General features: G+C 37.7%; 1 long non-coding RNA gene across 2 annotated transcripts in view; it reads right to left on the reverse strand.

Annotated features, from left to right (window-relative positions):
• LOC116438155 overlaps positions 1-19627 on the reverse strand; it is a 103248-nt gene that overhangs the window by 24496 nt on the left and 59125 nt on the right. The window lies entirely within an intron of this gene.

The raw sequence follows: 19627 nt of genomic DNA on the forward strand, positions 1-19627 counted from the left end.
TATGTTTAGCCAAAAAAAATGAAACCTTTCTCTTTGTCTATATGTCTTATATGTTTATGCCCATTCATGAGGTAACATTTATGTTACCCCAAAAGATAAAAGATTGCATTGCTCTCTTAATGAATTTTGTGTATGAAAAGAAATTTCTGATTAGTCACAGAATTGCAGAATTTATTTGGCAAAGCCCATTCTGACATGAATATGCAGTTGTGCACTTTTTGCTGAGTATGGCTTCTCTTATCACTACTGGGACCATCTAGTATCCCAGAGCTGTCATAGCACAGAGGTTACTTGAGATAAATCACTTAACAGCAGCTGCAAGCCCTTCCAAAGTAACAGATTAGATACAGCACATGCAGGGTAATGCAGAGTGAAGCAGTCTGACTGAATATTCTGGAATCTAATTCAGCAGCATCCTCCTCCCCAGTTCAGGCTCAGATCTGGCAAAGTGTCATAGAAACTGGTGAAGATCATTCTTCAGTAAGGTCAATGTAGTCTGGAATAAGAATATATTGAGCCAGCATAGCAAATACAATGGCATCACGGACATTTTTTGCTGCTGTTTTCCTTTTCTGACAGGTTGATTTTTTATCCTGCTTTCACTGTTACACCAATACATCTGAGGATCCTTTCCTGTGCACAGTATTGCTCTCTAGAAGGAGTAATTGCCACAGGAAAAACCCAAACTGAATTGTGATTAAGCCTTTGATAGTTCAAGTCCAGAATACAGATAATTTTATGCAATTCATAATTATTTCACTGCTGGTTTGCGATGACTGAAAGAAAGCTTTATTCAAATAAGATTTACAGACATTGAAGCCAAGTTTCAGCTAATGATTTAACAAGGCAGAGTAGATCATAATACAAAAGGATTTGTTTAGAAACAGATAGCACTGCCTAACAACAGGGTACCTGGATCACTTCCTTCTTGTCAACAAAATCAACAGAATTTGCCAGTACCCCTACCATGCAAGTCCTTTGATTCTTTTATAAACTACAGGATGTGTTCTAATAAGAATGCAATGTGTTTGTGTGGAGGGACAGTGAGAGCATCTGGGTGGTGCTTAGTTTCTAGCTGGGGTTAGAACATGACAGTATGTAATCGAGACATTTGGACAGATATTAAATATAGATTGATTTTTATGAAATATATAGTTAAGTTCATAATTGTCAATGCATTCTCTGAAGGAGAAGGAAAATAGCTAATCATTTTGCCTTGGTCACCAGTCAACACCAAGTACTATCAGTTCTTGATTTAACTTCTGTAAAGCTTGTCTTTAATTTGCACTGAAAGAGCAAATTAAATCAGTTTGAAACCCTTTTATATACCCTATTTTCAAAAAGAAGATTGGTGTTTATTGCCATTTATTCTTTATTAAACTGTTCCTAATATAAAGGAGAAGGGTGAACTTTTCAATTTGTAGTTCATATTCACTTTGCTGAGGCTTTATTTTCCTGCATGGATCCTGGCTCAGTAAAAGACAAACCTACAGAATTTTCATCTGAATATTCAAAAAATGGGGATGGTCACAGCTGGGTCTTGATAAACAGTCAGTTAATTTGAGAGGGTCTCCCACTCAGGAGTTTTTAAATTATGGCATTTCAAACAAACATAAAAGTAGGTCTTAGCTTACTGTATCTTAATGGCTATGCAGTCAGATGAAGAACATTCAGAAAGCTGATTGAATCAAGAGAGGAGAATCATAGTGTCCTGTAAAAAATGGAAACTGTTTGAAAATTCTCAAAAAAGGTATCTCTGAACTTTTAGAACCAAAGGAACCTGATACAACAAGAAGCCAGTGGAAATATGTATTTTGGTTAAGAAGAATGACTGTGTTATCATGATATACCAAATAGTATTTTTTTAAAAATAGTGACCTCAAGCTGAGCAGGGACATACTACACAATTCCAAAGAGAAACCATCTGCATTAGAGAAATGTCAGATATTTTACAAAATTCACTACTAAACCCCAATGACTTTCTGTCATCATTAAGAAACTGAGACAGAAATAATGCTTTGTTAAGCTGGCATTCTCTAGATGTCTGCTTTTGCACAAACATAGTCTGTTTGTCAGAAATACCTGTGCTCTGTCCTCTGACAGGTAATTGTGTCTTTGATATGCTGCTTAATCTGTTGGAGAGTCTTAGAAAAGGACCTTAATAGAACACATCGGTATCTTCTGGGTCTTGTGCTAGACAAATGTCAGCATCAGATAGACAAAAGGCAGGAGCAAGATGAAAATTTCAGATATTCACAATATTTGGAAGTCTATAAGGAGTAGCATGATGGGCTCTAAAGCCAACAGTGAGCAAATATTTAGATATATTCCCTGCTTTAAATGGTGCACAGGTGGGAGATTGGCTGTTGCAAATGTGAACTTAGACACTCATTCATGTGTTTCTTCAGGAGGAAGAGGAACATCCTTCTACCACCCAGAAAATTTTAGTCCAGAAAATAATGCAATCATTCCCATGTAATAATTCATAGTTATCTTCTTACGTTTTCTGTGTGCAGAGAAGTTTACCCTTCCCTATTATTTTCTGTAAGTGAATGACTTTCCCCCATTTTCCTTTTCCTCACTTTCTCTTCCTCCCAAAAGATAAATGCTCTCTCATTTTCACATGCACTCCTGCTCCCAACTCTCATTACAGTCCTGGCTGTGCCTTACATCTGGCAAGCTTAACATACCACTCTCTGTCCTCAGAACCAAAGTGGACTGGAATACTCAATAAACCAAGAGAGTTATCTGACCTATATTACCCGACAGACCATGTGCATGTCATTTTTGTAAAGCACCTTGCATGCCAGCCAAAAGCCTTCACATATTCCATCCATTCTGAAATAAGCATCCCTTGTGTAGCAGCATGTGCACCTTTATGCATATTTTACCATCTACTCTTGTTTTAACTGAACCTAAACAATGTTCTTCTGACACTTGGAGACTTTAAAATATCTTTGACTGTCAAGAGTCCCAGGGCTTTCAGACACATAGTCAATGTGATGCTCTAAAACACACACAAAAAGACAATTGTGTATGTGTAGTAAATGGATTATAAATTTCAGAGATTTTTCTCTAAGCACCTCAGCACTACAAGAGCTACAGACTGTTGTTTATTCTACATAATTCTAATAATAATGACCCTCCCTGAAGAACTGTAAGTAGGTTTTATAGAATTTAAATTAAATTTTAGCTAAGTTTAAAGTGACCTTCTGCAGCTGAACAGTGGCTCTTGCACGGAGCAGGGAGGCCACAAGCAATCGACATTTTAGACTAAACAACACGGCTTCCCAAAATCAGACAAGCCACAGAGAAAGGACATTTTAAACAGTGAATTTCCATTCCATTCACCTTTGTTAATATACTTTCTCTGCCTGTCCCTTAAAGAAAAGAAAACAAGTCAAAATGTTAATATTGAAAGTTTTAATTGTCACTCATCTTCCTCTGCCCAAAGACTGTTTCTTTTGGATGCTGCACCTTCTAAAATCATACCAGACTTTAATCCAAGCTGTACTACTCCTGAAATGGTGGGAAACAAGTTGAGAGTCCTCTGACTCCTCATGCCTGCCATTCGCACAGTGGGTAGAGAGGGCAGGGGGATTTCTACAGTATCACTCTAGTGCTTTCGACAGAAGCGCTGAACAAAGTCATTTAAAAAAAAAAAGTTTTTCAAATTTTACTTTAAAAGAACATGCCTTCAGTCTGAAGTGTGACAGAGAAGTAATTAAAATCTATTAGGAGTTACAGTAGTTAAGCAAATATTCTATAATTTCCTTCAAAATGTTAGAGCAAGGAACAAAAAGCTTAAAACACCTTTTTACTTTCTGCTATAATGTTTACTTTTTCTCATCATTCACTGCAGGAAACATTTGCTGCAAATGTTTCTTAGGTAAATTACTGGTTCAGGTAGCTTAAATCACAAACCACAGAAAAATAAAACCTTAAGAGATGTAACTAACACAGAAATTTATGATTACTAATTCTGAGGCAGAGGCTTGGAAGTGTATTTTCTCTATCATATTGCCTGTCCTACCATTGAAAACACATTTGAACCTCAGACAAGGAAAAAACCCTAAAGAAAACAAGATGTTCTCTTTGTTTACTTTGTCCTACTGTTTACGTTTTTTATTTTACCATTTTAACTTTCAGTTCTAGGAAGGTCTTGCATGTTTATGGAAATATTTTGCATTATTATTTAGGTAGTTAGATAGCTAACTATGTCACATGTCATAGTGCTGAAATCATTCATACTGAACAGACAATATTCCTTAGCATGTTTTTGTGAGCTTTGCCAGTTAATTTTGAGTTATGATTGTTACTCATTGTATTTTCTATCCAAGATGCAAAGAGTACAACTGGAGAGACAAAAATTTGTGTCATTGTGTATATAACCTTTCTCTGCCTAGCCAAGTTCAGAAAAAATTGAAAAAGTGCACATTCCCGTTGGAAGCTGGGGTGTAGCTCTTAGCTATTCATATGTGCAAGGACTCCTTCCTTTTCTGCCTTTTTCTGTTATTTTGCTAATCAGAAATTAATAGCAGTATCCATATGGCACAATACTTTTTATTTATCCTTTCTCAAGCATAGCAAAAGAGCAGCCTACTACCTTTTCAATAATATATTTTCTAATATACTGAAGAAATTGTAAGTTCCTATTTTCTACTTACTACCTATTTGATATGTGCTAATAAATGCTAAACATAAAAGCAGGAACAATACTTCAGTGTTTGAAAGGAGTCTTTGTGTAATAGTGATTTACCAAAATATGAATATCGATCTAATATCGATATCCAACTGAGATGGACAAAAACTCTCTAACAGTTTAGAGTTAGAAAGTGCATGTTTATTTGGCGCCAGGCACTGCGTGGGATAGCTCCCTAAGATGAAGGGCTCTGATACAAGCAAACACAACGCTTTTTATTTCCAAAAATTATGAATATCCAAAATACAAATGCATATTTGTAACTTTAACACCTCCCATTCTCCACGTCGTACAGAAATGAGCTTAAATGTAATTAAGCATGCGTAGTGTGTGTTCTGAATTGAGTCGGTGGCCTTGAATCGGGCCAGTGGTCCCAAAAAAGATGAAGCAAGCTCATCTTCCTCACTTTGACTTTTTCGCCTTCCTGAACTTTAACAATCCTAATTACTTTAGTGATCTCTACGTTTCCTCTTGCGTGACTTTTGCATAGGTTCCCACAGAGGGAGGAAATTGGTAATTGTCCTTGTTCCCTAGATCAAGTTATCAATGTTTCTATTCCTCGTTCTAAGCACAGCTAAGCAAACATACAAATGACAGATCATCAGTAATTTGGTAATCAGTTACTAACATCTTAAAACCCATTTCAGGTCCAGCTCTCTTAACTATTCTAATTAACTCTAGCTGGGCCCGAATTCCTTCCTATTCTAACTAATTTCAACACAGCTAGCCTATAACTAAAATCTTTATGTTTCTTCTAAATCTATGTTTCAATAGCACCAACAATCCCACCACATTAAAGTCTGTTCCAAATCTTTCCTTTCTCCTTGTATTTGTTTCACATGACCCAGTTGGGGGGGGGGGGGGGGGGGGAGGGCTACAGGGGCTTCTTCCGTAAAAAACTGCTAGTATTTTTTTCATGTTCAGCAGAGCCAGTTCCTGGTGGCTCCAAGGATATATGTGCTGCTGGCCAAGTCTGAGACAATTAGAAATAGTGGTAATGCCTTTGTGACAACATATTTAGGAAGAAAGATAAATAGTTGTTGCACTTTTGAAATTGTGACCTGAGAAGACCAGAGTGAAAACATGTGAGGAGAACAACTCGGCAGACACCAAGGTCAGTGCAAAAGGAGGGACAGGAGGTGCTCCAGGCTGAGCCAGAGCTGAGATTCCCCTGCAGTCCGTGGAGGAGCCCCATGCTGGAACAGGTGGATGCCTGAGAGAAGGCTGTGACCCTGTGGGAGGCCTGTGGAGAGAGTGGCCCTGCTCCCATGCTAGAGCAACCTGTCCTGAAAGGATTTCAACATGTGCAAGAGTGACCAATGCTGCAGCAGTTCAAGGAAGACTGTTGTCTATGGGATGGACTCATGTTGGAGAAGTTCTTAGTGAACTGTCTCGCCTGGGAGGGACCCCATGGTGCAGCAGGAGAAGGACTCCTCTCCCTGAGCAGTGGGAGAAGCACAGGTGATGAACTGACCACGACCTCCAGTCCCTGTCTCCTTGCACGTAGGAGGTAAAGCTGGAAGGAGGGAGGGATGGGGGGAATGTGTTTTTAAGGTCTTACTTTAATTCTCATTATTCTGCTCTGTTAGCAATAAATTCACTTCATATTTCTAAGTCTGGACTGTTTTGCCCTTGATGGTATTTCATGAGTAATCTCTCCCAGCCTTTATGTCAACACATGAACCTTTCATTAAATTTTTTCTCCTCTGTCCAGCTGCAGAGGGGAGCTAGCGAGAGGCTTTTATGGGTGCCTGGCATCTGGCCCGGGTCAGCCCAATACACTCAGTCTATTTCCCGCCCCAGAAACATAGTTTCAGTTATTTCTGTCATAAGTTTGGACTTCTGAGTTGTGCACTGGTCATTCAGGTAACTAAATACATCCATTGAATGTGCTTTCTTTGAGAAGTTTTCGCTAGACAGAATATGAGAATACAGTAAACTTCCTTGTAGTCTTGGAAAAAACTGCTAGAATTGTTCTATCAGTGTTCTATCACAGTGGTCCTGGAGCAGGCACCATAGAAGTCTTGAAGAAGAATTTAATGTCTGTAGCTTTATTTATACCTAATTACTCTTTAAACATTTCTCAGGCAGCCTGCTCTGCTGAGGGCTCCCTGTTTTTACTTGACTTTACTCCGCTGGGTTAAAGCTGGGATAGAATAGTATAGAATAGAATAGACTAGACTAGACTAGACTAGACTAGACTAGAATATCGTTCCAGAGCTACAGCTGTCGTCTACTCCAACTGCCTGATCAGGGCAAGACTCATTAAAGTTAAAGCATGTTTTGAAAGGCTTTGTCCAAACACCTCTTGATGTGGTGATCTATTTACCCACTGCTTTTATGATCCCATATTGTTCCCCCCACTTTCCCCTGCCCCTAGCCCTGGACACTCCCTTGGGGTCTCCCTATCGGTTCCTGTACCCCAACTCTGCCCATGTACCGTCCCCGAGCCTCTGAGAAAACCCCACTGCGCCCAGATCAGGAGATCTTGCTGCCTCTGGGGATTGCTGGGGTAAGATGTAAGATTAACAGTCCTCTAAAACCCTTGTGGAGAGACCCTTCTCACCTCCTTCGGCATCACTGTGTTGTAGAGCTGATAGCTGGCCAGAGCAAGAGTGTGGAGCTGTCCAAAAAGGACTACGGGAGGACAGAATGGCTGCCCTGTCCTAAGAAGCCCCACTGAGCTCCCAAGGAAAGCTGCAGCTTGCTAAACTAAACTTAGCACTACAACATCTTGAACTCTGACAGGCCTTGGCCATTGACCACCTCTCAATGAAACCTTTTCCAGTGTTTGATCAGACTCCCTTGGTAAATAGCTGATTCCTAATGTCAGGTCTGATCCTCTCATGTGTACTGTCCCTGGATAGAGGGAGAAGATACCAGCATCTTTTTGTCTATTTTCCCTTTTCAGGAAGCTGCAGAGAACAGTGAGGTCACCTCTCGGGTTCCTTTTCTCCAAACTAGACAAGATCCAGTGATTAGTCACTCCTCGCAGAACATGCTTTCCAGTGATTTCACCAGCTTTGTTGCACTCCTCCAGATGCATTCAAAGACCTTAACATTCTTAAATTGTGAGGCCCAGAACCACACACAGTATTCAAAGTGAGGCCGCACTAACACTGAATACAATAAATTCTTTTGATTGGCTGGTGATGATGTATTTGGTGAACAGAGGCTGCTCTCCAGCCACTCCTCTCCCAACTTAAACTTGTATTCAGTGTTACTCTGTCTCAAGTGCAGAATCTGACAGTCATTCTTATTAAATTTCATGTCACTGATGATTACCCAATGCTATTATCTACCCACCTTCCTCTGCAAAAACTCCTGTCCCTTAAGCACCTCCCAGGTAAGTACCATTGATAAACTTGCTGATGGAGCACTCAGGTTTTGCATATAGATAATTTATAAAAATGTTGAACAGAACTGTCCCCAAAGTTGAGACTTGAGAAACACCACTGGCTGGTTGCTGGCCAGATGCAGCCAGTTCTTCACAGGTGCAAAACTCTTTCAGAAGACTACCGTGACAGAGAGTATCAAAAATATTACTTAAATCCAGAAAAACTATATTTGCTGTGCTGCCTTCATCCACCAGCAGGATGGTGATATCTTATTGTAGAAAGATAGCAAATTGCAAATTAAATACGATTTTCCCTTTGTGAACCCACGTTGACCGCGCCTGATGCTTGTGTTGGCCTTCAAGTGCCTTTAGTAGAACTCAGTATCATCTTCAAGAAATATATAGTTGAGGCAGTTTGGGTCATCTCCTCAGAAATGACTGTTCTAGACTCTTTGTCTAGACCTTTTACTTTAGAAAGAGTTAGACACAACCTGCACATTAGAAAAGGTAAGAGTAAATTGCAAATCTGCCATAATAGCCACATCTCCTGGAGAAACAAAATCTAAGCTCCAGATGGTTAGATAATTTATCACAGTAGATTTGGGAGCATGCTCAGGGCCTGAGGGTTTAATAGTGATTATACTGAACCATGTCTTTAATCCTTTTTGTTGCTGTTTCCTAAAGGCTCTCAACAAATTTTCTATAGGAATAGTTTTTTAAGCACTATTTATAACAAATTTTTAACACTTTTTTTACAAATTAAAATACTTGTGCTTAAAATTTAGTCAGTTACCAAGTGTATTTGAGACACTGCAATTTTCAAATGTTCACAGACAGGATGCCACAGATCTTCTTAATTAAGAAGATGACTGGTTTATATTAATATAATTGTCTATTCATACCATTATATTGTGCACAATGGTTAATTCTGAAGATGACAAGAGGTTAAAATTCCAAAGAAATGCTTTCTTTTCTGAAGGCATCAAATAAACATAAATACATGTCTTTCATGACATTCCAATAGGGATTCTTTTTAAGTTTTTAACATCTTTAGAGAGGAATGAAACTAGTAGAGACATTAACTTGAGATGATAATAAAGTCATCTCAGTAATCATATAATAATAAATAACAATAAATATTAACTATAAATATTAGCAAGTTGTTAGATTTATGATTAGGAAATGTTTCTAAGTGCCTTGAAAAGTAGGACTTTTAAGATGCTAGAATCCTACTGGAGGGATTAAAGTCTTCTGTGATGAGGAACATTTGCTTACACCAGTACTCTGTATATCTGACTTTCATAAGTCCTTGAGTTAGATGGTAAAGAGCATGACTTCTAAAAGTAAGTCTGATACTTTGATTTATGAAAATGTTGTAGGAATAAAACAAAAAAAGAAGAAAAATGGGACATCTAGAGAAATTATACTCAACAGTGTAAATGTGGGGGGACAAGCCAAATATCTTGAAATATACATCATGCTCTGAGATAAAGTCTTCCTGTTTCTTCTTACAGATGAAAAAATACGGTGCAGCACCACCTGATCCACATGATCGGCATACCAGCACCATTGTTAATATAATTCAGGTAGAGTAAGACCGACTTCAGAGAGATAACATTGTTCTGTCTCTTGGATTTGAAGTAGCAGCACCCTGTGGATATTCATACTAAATGTTGGGCTTTACTGTAAAAAAAAGTGTATATATATACATAATTTCTATGTAGAAGTGGAAAGTAGAGTTTTGCCAGTAGACATTCAAGCAAGCAAGAATAAAGTCTGTGTGATAACTTAGTGGAGAATAAGCCTTGATCCAGCTGTAAACCTTGGAGTGAATTTCATCCGCAGCAAATTATGAATGGACAATATCACCTAATCGGTTTTGTGCTTGAAAGATCAAAATAGTAAGGCACAATTCAAGAATGAAATACACAAACATTGCTATCAAGAATACAGTTTTAGAAAAGTAAATATCCACCAAGGGGAGGAGGAAAGTCTATCAGCAAAGGCACACAACTGACGTCTCCTGCTACTCCTTCTGCCCAACCCTCCTTGTCTCTTCCTAGCCCCAGCCCTCCCAAAATAAAGATTCCAAGAATAATTCATCACTGAAGACTAAAATAAGGGTAGTTGTAGAAACACTGACAGCTTGTAAACTCAGCCAAATATGTAAATTGCAAAAATATGAATTACCTAATCGTTCACTATAATGAAAAAATAGCAAAAAACTTTATAGTTGTAAATATGAATAGCTGTAAATACGAAATATTTTTGCACATCAGTACACAGACAAGTTTTAAAACTTTGTTCATTCATTAAACCAGCATAATTCTTTTATTTAAAGGAAAGGGACAAAAATAAAATTTTAAGCCTTAGTCATGTGGGATATGCCCAGCCACTGCCCTGAAGGGATGTCTGCTGAGATAAGAGATTTTGCAACCACCCAGCAGGACTCCCTGGAAAGGACTTTTGAGTCATGGTGAGGAAAAGTAGACCCACAATCCTTTGGGAGACCCTATGCAGATCGTTCTGTAACCCATTGGTCTATCCCAGACCCTCTGTAACCCATTGGTCCCCTTGCTGATCCCCTGTATCCCTATAAAAGACCAATTCGCCTCTGTAGAGGGAGAGCTTGTCCCTGGCCTTCCCTTCGCCGGAGGGAACCCACAATAAAGCTACCTTCGTGCAGAACCAGCCATACGGGTCTTCTCGTCTCTCTCTGGTCTGGTTTGGCCTAGAGGCAGCCCTGCAGAGCTGAGCTGGAATCACGAGCTGATATCACTAAAGAGCTGACAGCTTCTGCAAGGGCTCCTCTGCCAGCAGCTGAGAGGAAGACACTGGGCCTCGGGAAGGCGATTCCTTTCAGGACCATCTCCCCGGACCAGTCACCTCTTCCTGGGTCACAGCCACGGACCCCACCACCAGCTGTAATATAGTCAGGCACTCCTGTACTTCAAATTCTTCAGGAATAAAAGAAGATAAGACATTTATGCCTGAGCTGAAATTATGTTCTACCTATTTTGAGTCTGCTTGCACAAAAGTGACCCTTTCCATGAAGAAAAAGTTTTCATTTTATTGCAATGCTGTTGGAGAATGCCCATCTAAAGCAAATGCTGTCGGGTAACTGTCATGGGTTAGCAAGCACAGCTCTGGATTTTCCTGCAAAGAGGTGCTTACAGCTTCCTCTGTGACCTAATGGAACCTATCAGGTCACAGAGTTTGAATATGAACAATTTTTTAAGCCACTTAAAATTCTGACCGCCTCTGTGGTCCACATTTAAGAACGGACAAAGCCCGGGGCAGGTCTGTCTCGTTTCCAGGGCTGGGACAGGTAGCTGCAAGGCCTGTACGGGGCCCGGCGGGCCCAGGCCAGGCCCTGCTCAGGCTGGGCGAGGACACAGCCATCCTGGAGCCGTGCTGCCTTGTCCCACCCGCGGCCCCCCACAGCCCTGCTACATGCAGACGGAGTGGCCCGGTTTCTCCCCCCTCTCCAGTGTGACCAAGATTCAGCTGAAGCTGCCTGCTGCCCAGCAAAGATCATGTGACCAACAGCGACAAGCGAAATTCCAGCTGCAAGGCTCGGGTGAGATTAACCCTTTTAGTGCTGTAAATGCTGCAGACATTAAGTAAAGAAAGAAGAGCTGAAAACCCGAGGGAGGAGAAAGAAGAGATGCTTAAAGCTGAAAATTTGTTGTAAAGCTATGGTGGTGATAGACTATGATATATCAGAGTACCCGTTGTAATTTCATGAAAGCATGGAGGGTGGAGCATTCAAACTGTACTTGTGAGCAAAAGCACCTATGCTGGAATAAGCAAATGCCGAAGCGGCTGTAATTTGAAGTTTGAACAGGGAGAGATGGAAGTGATGAGGACTTGTTTGCTCCAAATCGGAAGGAGAAGACCTCAGTTCCTAGAGATGCTCCCAGAGATAGTCCTAAAGATGAAGATGAGGAGGAGCCTTTGCTCCCAGGGACAGGGGGAGGGCCTCTATTCTTAGAGATGAAAATGCTCCCAGAGATGGGTGAAGGGAACTTTGGTTCTGAACAGCTCAACCTTAAAATGGTACCCCAGTAGCTCAAGATTGGACCCTTGAAAGCAGTTGCAGGAAAAGCTGCAAGTTGTGGGAGGGGACTCTCACATGATGCAAGCAGAGAACCAACCCGGGCAGCTGTCTCGTTGTGATACTTGAAGCCATGAGAGAATTTCTTGTGGAGATGTCTCCATAGTATGAACAAGACAGACTCCTCTTCCTAAATGAACTGAACAAGGATATTATGGAAGTGGTAAACAGCCTGAACATCTCAAGGGTCGTCTTTTACATTGTCAGTGGGAGAAGGGAGGAAGGTGGGGGGGAGGAGAACTGTTCTGAGGGTGTGATATGATTTTTTTTTCTTCTTTTAGGTCTATTAATAAACTTCTTTATATTCTTTCAAGTTTTGTGCCTGCTTTGCTCTTCTCCTAATTCTTATCTCACAGAAGGTAAACAGTAATGAGTATTTTGGACCAAACCACAAGAGTAACGCATTTAAAGTAGTTGTATTTGCTGACATTTGGAGTAGGTCAGTGAATATGTATATTTACAATGTCCTGTTGTCTTGAACTAGTACAGAATCACCAGAAATTTGTGGCAAGCAGAGATACAAAAAATTGTCCAACAGAAACCAAATGTATCAAGAGGAGCAAGGTCATGAAGAAGGCATTGGAAATTGTTGTTATGCGAAAGTAGCTGTTATCATGCATTTTTTCAGCTAAAATTCTGTGATGAAATTCATTATTCAAATCCAAACCCTCCACAGTAAGTGCTGCCAACTATGTATTTGAAGTAATAGAGTGAATCGTGAGTATATTCAACCCATGTCACTCTGTAAAAGATCTGAAACATTGTCCAGGGTTTTGCTTGAAACTAGAATGTACTGCAGAAGTAGGAATATGTCCTAAAAGACCCTTGTTGGATAAAGTGTCATTCTTTACTTATTTGGACTGTAAGACTGGCTTTTACTAAATGTAAGACATTTACTGCTTTATTCAGGGGAAATCTGAAAAAAAAATATATTAAAGGGACTGTGCTGTTTTCTAACCATTAGAATACTTAAATATAATGTAATACTTTTTCAGTGAGGCCAGTACATATTTATCAAATTCAGGTATCCAACTTTTTTTCATTATGAATTTTTATTAATACATTTACTTGACTTTTAAGATTTTTACATTGCAACAATTTAGTATGTACAGGACACCACAATGGAACAGGGCAAACATCATAAAGACTACAGTGAGAGTAAGTGAACTTTGGGGAGCATAAGGACTTGAAACCTATGGAATATAAATGAATTGACAGAATTTAAATTAGTCTGATGTAACTTGAATCAGTTATTGAAATCTGGTTGCTGGAGTGATCACTGACAAAAAATTTACTACAACAGAATTTTAAAATTTGCCAACAGCTTACCAAAAATCACATTCAAAATTCTGAGCCTTGCAAAAAGGAAAATAAATAAAGCCAATTGGAATGAATATTAGTAATAAATTGTTTCTCTATTTTCCAGGAATACTAGCTAAAACACTGGATTGCGGGAATGAGATTTGTCCTTTTATATATGTATATATATACTGTATTTGTATTTTCTGATTCTGTTTTGTGCATATTTTCTCTTTTAAATATTGCATGTTCCATTTCAGGAACATATCTTGCAAATTGCTGAATAATCTGACACGTAAACGTGTGGTTGGTACACTGAAAAAAAAAAGTACTGTCAGCAACATAAACAAAACAAATCAGTGTACTAAAGCTAAGAACACCAAACAAAGCTCCAGCAGAGCCATCCAATGTTCCCAAGAGGAATGCAGGTTAAAAAACCAAAATGAAACAGTGCTGTACTACTTTTTGTGAAGTGAGAAAGATTAGGAAAGGAAAAGGTAAAAACAGGTAACAGCAGAACTTACTGCCCAGTGCTACTTAGTGTGGATTGCAAGGTATCTGCCTAGCTCAATAGTGTTGCAGTGTGGAAATCCCACATATCCAGAAATTCAGTTTACAATGAGGTACACTTTGAAAACTTGCATGTAAGAGCATTGAAGCTAAAATAGTGGTTAATCAGAGAAAATGTGTTGTGATAGCTATATTTGGGAAGAAAATCATTAAGAAGAAACTATTATGAGAAACTGATAAAAGTAGATCTGGTGAAGTACCTTTTGAACTGTCAGATTTATTATACAAAATATATTAAATATAGACTATAGACTACAGTACATTGAAAACCAGGAAATTGATTCAAGTCAGCCTGTCCATTCCCTGTGGTATCTACTGTTCAATATCCACTTACAAGTGTTAAATTTAGCCTTAGGTGGGGTGCCAGATAATTTATAGTACTCATAAGTAAAACATATATTAAAAAAAAAAGTTAAAGTGAATTGCCATTTCAGAAATTTAATGAAGATGCAAACACATTATTGGTAACTTTCACCATGTGAAGGTATCTCAGAATGCTGTGGGTAAGTAAGCTGAAATATACTTTTTATCTCCTTTGGGTGCAGCAGATTTCCAGGTAATAACACTGATATAGGAGAAACTGAGGTACAGCTACCAGGGAGATACTGGTGATAAACATAAGGGCGTTTTCCCTGTTTAGTTCCATCTCTTGTGCTATGTGAGTAGTATAGTGCCATGGGGTAGTCAATATAATGGAAATATTCCTCATTCTTAACCTTGCCAGTGTTTCAGCAGCAAATGAGCAAATTATAAAGTTTGACAGAAAATTATGGATCTGTTTCTACAGAATTATAAAAGCATAATTGTTAAATTCACTACTGATATGAATCTGGAACAGGTGGTAATGATTTATAAAAGCATTATTTCATAGCAGTATTTGAGTGTTGACAGAAATATAAAGTAAATTAACAAACATTATTATGTAATTTTACACTCAAGAAATTCTAGAAGATGGAAAGTAGAAATATAGTTTCAAAATGCAGGCATTTGCATTTTAAAAATTACAGGAGTAGTACAAAGAAGAAGGAAGCTGCTAAAAACATCTGAGATGGCTTCTTTGAGAAGGTTCTTCATAAACAGACCTACAGTGAGGCACTCCAGAAAGCAAAAGGGACATTACTTTAGTCAGGGTGTTTGCAACTTTCCAGTGTGACTATAAAAACAACTTCTCAAACAGCAACAAGAAAAAAAGTACTTGGGAAAAGGAATGAGTGAAAGCTCCTGTACACTGATGCCTTTTGTTCTGACTCAGAGAGTAGTAACTGTTATCAGTGGAATGCCCACATGTTATTCTAATTCTTCAGAAACCATTCGCAGTTTGTTGTCAAACAATTCTATGTTTTCTAGTAGATTTGACATTTTCTCTGAGGGAGTTCCGGAGAGTCCACTTGAGAAGAAAATGGACATCACATCTGAGCAAATGGGGACTCATCTGACTCAGAAGTTGATTTTCTCCAGAAAAAAAACTGGGCAATCTTTACAATGGATTTCAAACCCATGAGTAATATTTATGATGACAATTCACAGGAACTAAATCACGTGCATCTAATTTACAAGAAGAGACACCTTTGAGGTGAAGGATTTTTAGTCAATTTTGAAATATTTCTTAAGGCTCCTAAGGAAAAGAACCAGTACAAATAATTGCAATAGCTCTGGCTTCATTTTCCAAGACTCTTACCCTGCAGACAGAATAATTTACTGTTGAGCAATGCTTTTAACTAGACTAGTGAAACAAAAATACACTGAGTTTGAAACAGCAACATTTACTAATCAATCATGGTGAAGTAAATAATACAAGCAGCAGCCTGATTTCTTACCGACTCAGAAAGAAGTGTGTGTGTATGTGTGTGTGTGTGTGTGTGTGTGTGCGCTGATATGGACCTGAGCAAGCAGAATGTCTCTTTTTCCATTTCTGAAGTTCATGCCTGAGACAATCTAAAAGAGTGCAAATTTTCTCCAGGTGAAAGGGTAAAGGTCTTTTCTTCACATGACATTCTTATTTACTATTTGGTTTGCTGAAAATGTAGCCATAATATATGTTCATAACTCACCTTATTAAATTAATCCCTCACAAGACAATAATAAGAGTTGCTTGATAATTTATTATTTATTCTTGGTTTCTATTAAGAGGTGCGGTGGTTCAAAAAAAGAAAGGATTAGCACCAATCTGATCAATATTTCTGTAGAAAGTTTTTCAACAACTAGAATATATATATTTCTCTCTCTGTGTAAATTATATATAGTGATATACGTACACATAGAAAAATAAACATCAGTTTATTTTTTAGAGAAAGGTTTTTATGGATGGGTTGTGAATCATTACAACAGTGTTCATGTAACATAAAAATATGGCTCTTTCCCAGCTATCCCTTTTCTTTTCCAGAGATTTTGAGTGATTCGTTTTGTATTAGTTCCCAGGGAATTTTATTCTATAGAGGAGATGCTGGGTATTGTCATGATCACCTGAAAATATCAGTGCAGTGCTAGGAATTTGTGTTAAGATCATAGTTTAAGCAAGGTTGCCTAATTGTGATTTGATTAGAAGTGCAAACATTAAACATATTTTCAGGCATTGCATTTTTTAAGATTGACAGGAGTTTCTTATGAGCACTTTTTCAGAGACGGCTGCTACAGTAAACATTTTTATGTTTTTATATTCTTACCTAAGTGCTCCAAATTAATATAAAAGTTTACTTTTCTCCTTGTACTTATAATTCTAAAGTACCATACCAATACAAGCATTAAAGTGTGTAGAATGGGAAGTTTTATGTCACCAGGATGTAATTTAACTGATTAGCCTGATATCATCTTTTGTTTCTATAGTGACTACCCTTCTGCTTAAAATGTTTTAAAATTAGTTAGTCAATATAGTCTTTATGAGAAACAGGATTACTAATTAAAAAATACCTAAGAAATCTGTTTTCCTCTTTTATGCAGAAAATGTATGGTGCCCTTTTCAGTAGAAAAACTTGGTTTTCAATCAGAATCATACAGAAAATTACCTTTTGACCCAATCTTCTTTAATGTCTAAAAATGTAAGCATTGTTGTATGGCACAAGGAAACAGCAAAAGCAAAGCTTTATAAAGCTCACAAGTTCAGACTTTCTACTCAGACGTAACAGCAGCTGAATTAAAGAAGTGGAACTCTTCTGTTGAGGTTCTTTCAGAAAGTCACCAGAAATGTATTGTAATTCATATGAATCTTATTTCCACAGTCTAGTTGGCTCTTGCAGCTCTTGCAGGTCAACCTAATTTATTATTTCCATTCCTGCAACCTTCTCATCTGTGTGGGTGATTCAGCTAGTGGCATACTTCCCTGTCAATCAGTAAACAACCCAAGTGATAGTCGCTGTGCAACCAGAGAGGCCATCTTTCAAACGAGACATAGGAATAAGGTTATGGTCTCTCAATAATATGTAACACCTCACAGAACAGTCTGCAAATCTTTTTGTGCCTTTTGCCTGAGGCTTAGTTTTCTAGGACTGCAATCAATACTTGATTTTACTTCACAGAATATTCACAGAATATTTTGAATTGGAAGGGATTCAAAGGGACCATCAAGTCTAGCTGTTAAGTGAATGGCCGATACAGGGATAAAACCCACAACCTTGGTGTTAGTAGCACCGTGCTCCAACCAGCTTAACATTTTGTAAAATTTTCATGAATTAAAATGGCAAAAATATTTGTATTTTTCACCATTATACGTACATGTTGCCTCATCTCCACATTAGGAGTGGCACACACCTTAACAACTATTTCTCTCATAAAAATTATTTGCAATCAAAATTCTGTTCATCTTCACCATTGCATTAATGATGCATATTTTACTTTTTGCTAAACTTGTTCTTTTTCCTTCTTCAGTGTACAATAAAATATTTAATCCATAGAAAAAGTATGCTAGCTCTGAAATCTCAGTCAAAATTCAGTACTCGTAGTTATAATTTGACTATCCAATACCTGGAACTGTTTAGTTATCAAAAGGCTTCAAGAACCTTAAGTAAAGACACTAAATTAAAGTTGAGATCTGATAGTAATATCTTCAGGTTAACATCTTTCTGTAATGTGCTACACCTTTCTTTGGGATTGCATTGAACTATTATAACATTCTTTTAAGGTAGGGAGATAAAGTAATCTCTGTTATATTGACACAAATGAACCTTCCATTCAGTTACACAGGGACATCAAACTCTGAATAATTTCACCTAGTCTCAGACATAGCTCTCCTCTTAAACTTGAAATATTTCCTTTCAATTCCATCTGAGAATTGTTTGATTGCATGCCAAAGTAATTAGGCGACTGATTTATAACACTTCTTACATTGTTAAAATGAAGCCTTGCTTTACCACAGGAGCAGCACTACACTGATGATAGGTGAAGTGACTTTTTCATTATAAATTCCTCAGACACTAAAAAGCTAAAATATACGTTAATAATTTCCCAAATTGTCTTCCTGTAACAGAAGTTTTGTATCATTCTTGTATCCATTTTCCCTTTCCATGTTTTCCTGTTCATGTTTCCAGACATTATAAAAGTACATTAACTAAACAGCTATTTCAATAGTGTGTCTTGCAATGTCATTTATTAAAAACAATTCTGTCATTTTCAAAGCTCTCCCTCACTTTTGTACAAGAAAGTCAAAATCACCGTATTACTTTTGAAGTTTAGATTTTTCCTAATGTCCTTCTTAATATCAGAGCTTTCACTAGTGCTGTTCTTCACTGTTCTTCACTCCATTTCTTCAATCTGTAGTTCAAGTTTTGGATATGTTCTTTTTTTTAAAAAAAAACCCTGTTTTTTAGCAAGACATTGGCCAAGCAAAATAATCCATAAATTATTGGGCACAATGGCTAATTCCAGAGCAGAGCTATGACCTCTTTGTAGTGAATTGATAAACAATTCTATTATTTCTTAATTTAAATTTTTCAGTAACAAATATTTTGTTTTTCTTAGGAATACTAGTTCAATATATTTCTCAGACTTTTTATGACAAGCAGTGCTTGTGAACCTATGGAATTTTTCTCAGTATATAACAATATCCTACTCATTTGTTGACAACTATTAAGTAAACATTTTTTATTATATTCCTTAAAGCACTATCAACTAATTTTAAAACAAATTGTTGCCTTTTTATATCCCTATTATCCTTATTAAAGTGAGCTTTTTCCATATGAAAATGCAGAATCTTTTTCATGGATGAACTGGGAAATGCAGGGATGAATGGCAGAATAAGGACTTTTTTCCCCTACTTGTGTTTTCTACACTTGTTACATAATTATTTAAGCACAAGGATACTTCCCCACTCAAAATTAGATCAGATTTAAAATTATAAATGAGAAAATTTGATTCTAAGGTATTAACAAATGTTGCTAATAATTTACATGTGGATAATCTGTCTTTCCTTGAAATTATATTGTAGCACTTCTCTCGCTATGTAAGCATCTACCTCCCTATTGTTCAAATGTTAGTCTCAAAGGATGCATCATCTGTCACTAAATGTTCAATATAAAACTGCTCATTTTGTTTCCTTTCATTCACTGTAGAAGCAGAGCACAAAACTGTCCCTCTGGTGTGTTCAACAAAATTGTGATCTCACTGATTAAAA

Source organism: Corvus moneduloides, chromosome Z, assembly GCF_009650955.1.
Source record: "Corvus moneduloides isolate bCorMon1 chromosome Z, bCorMon1.pri, whole genome shotgun sequence".
NCBI lineage: Eukaryota > Metazoa > Chordata > Aves > Passeriformes > Corvidae > Corvus > Corvus moneduloides.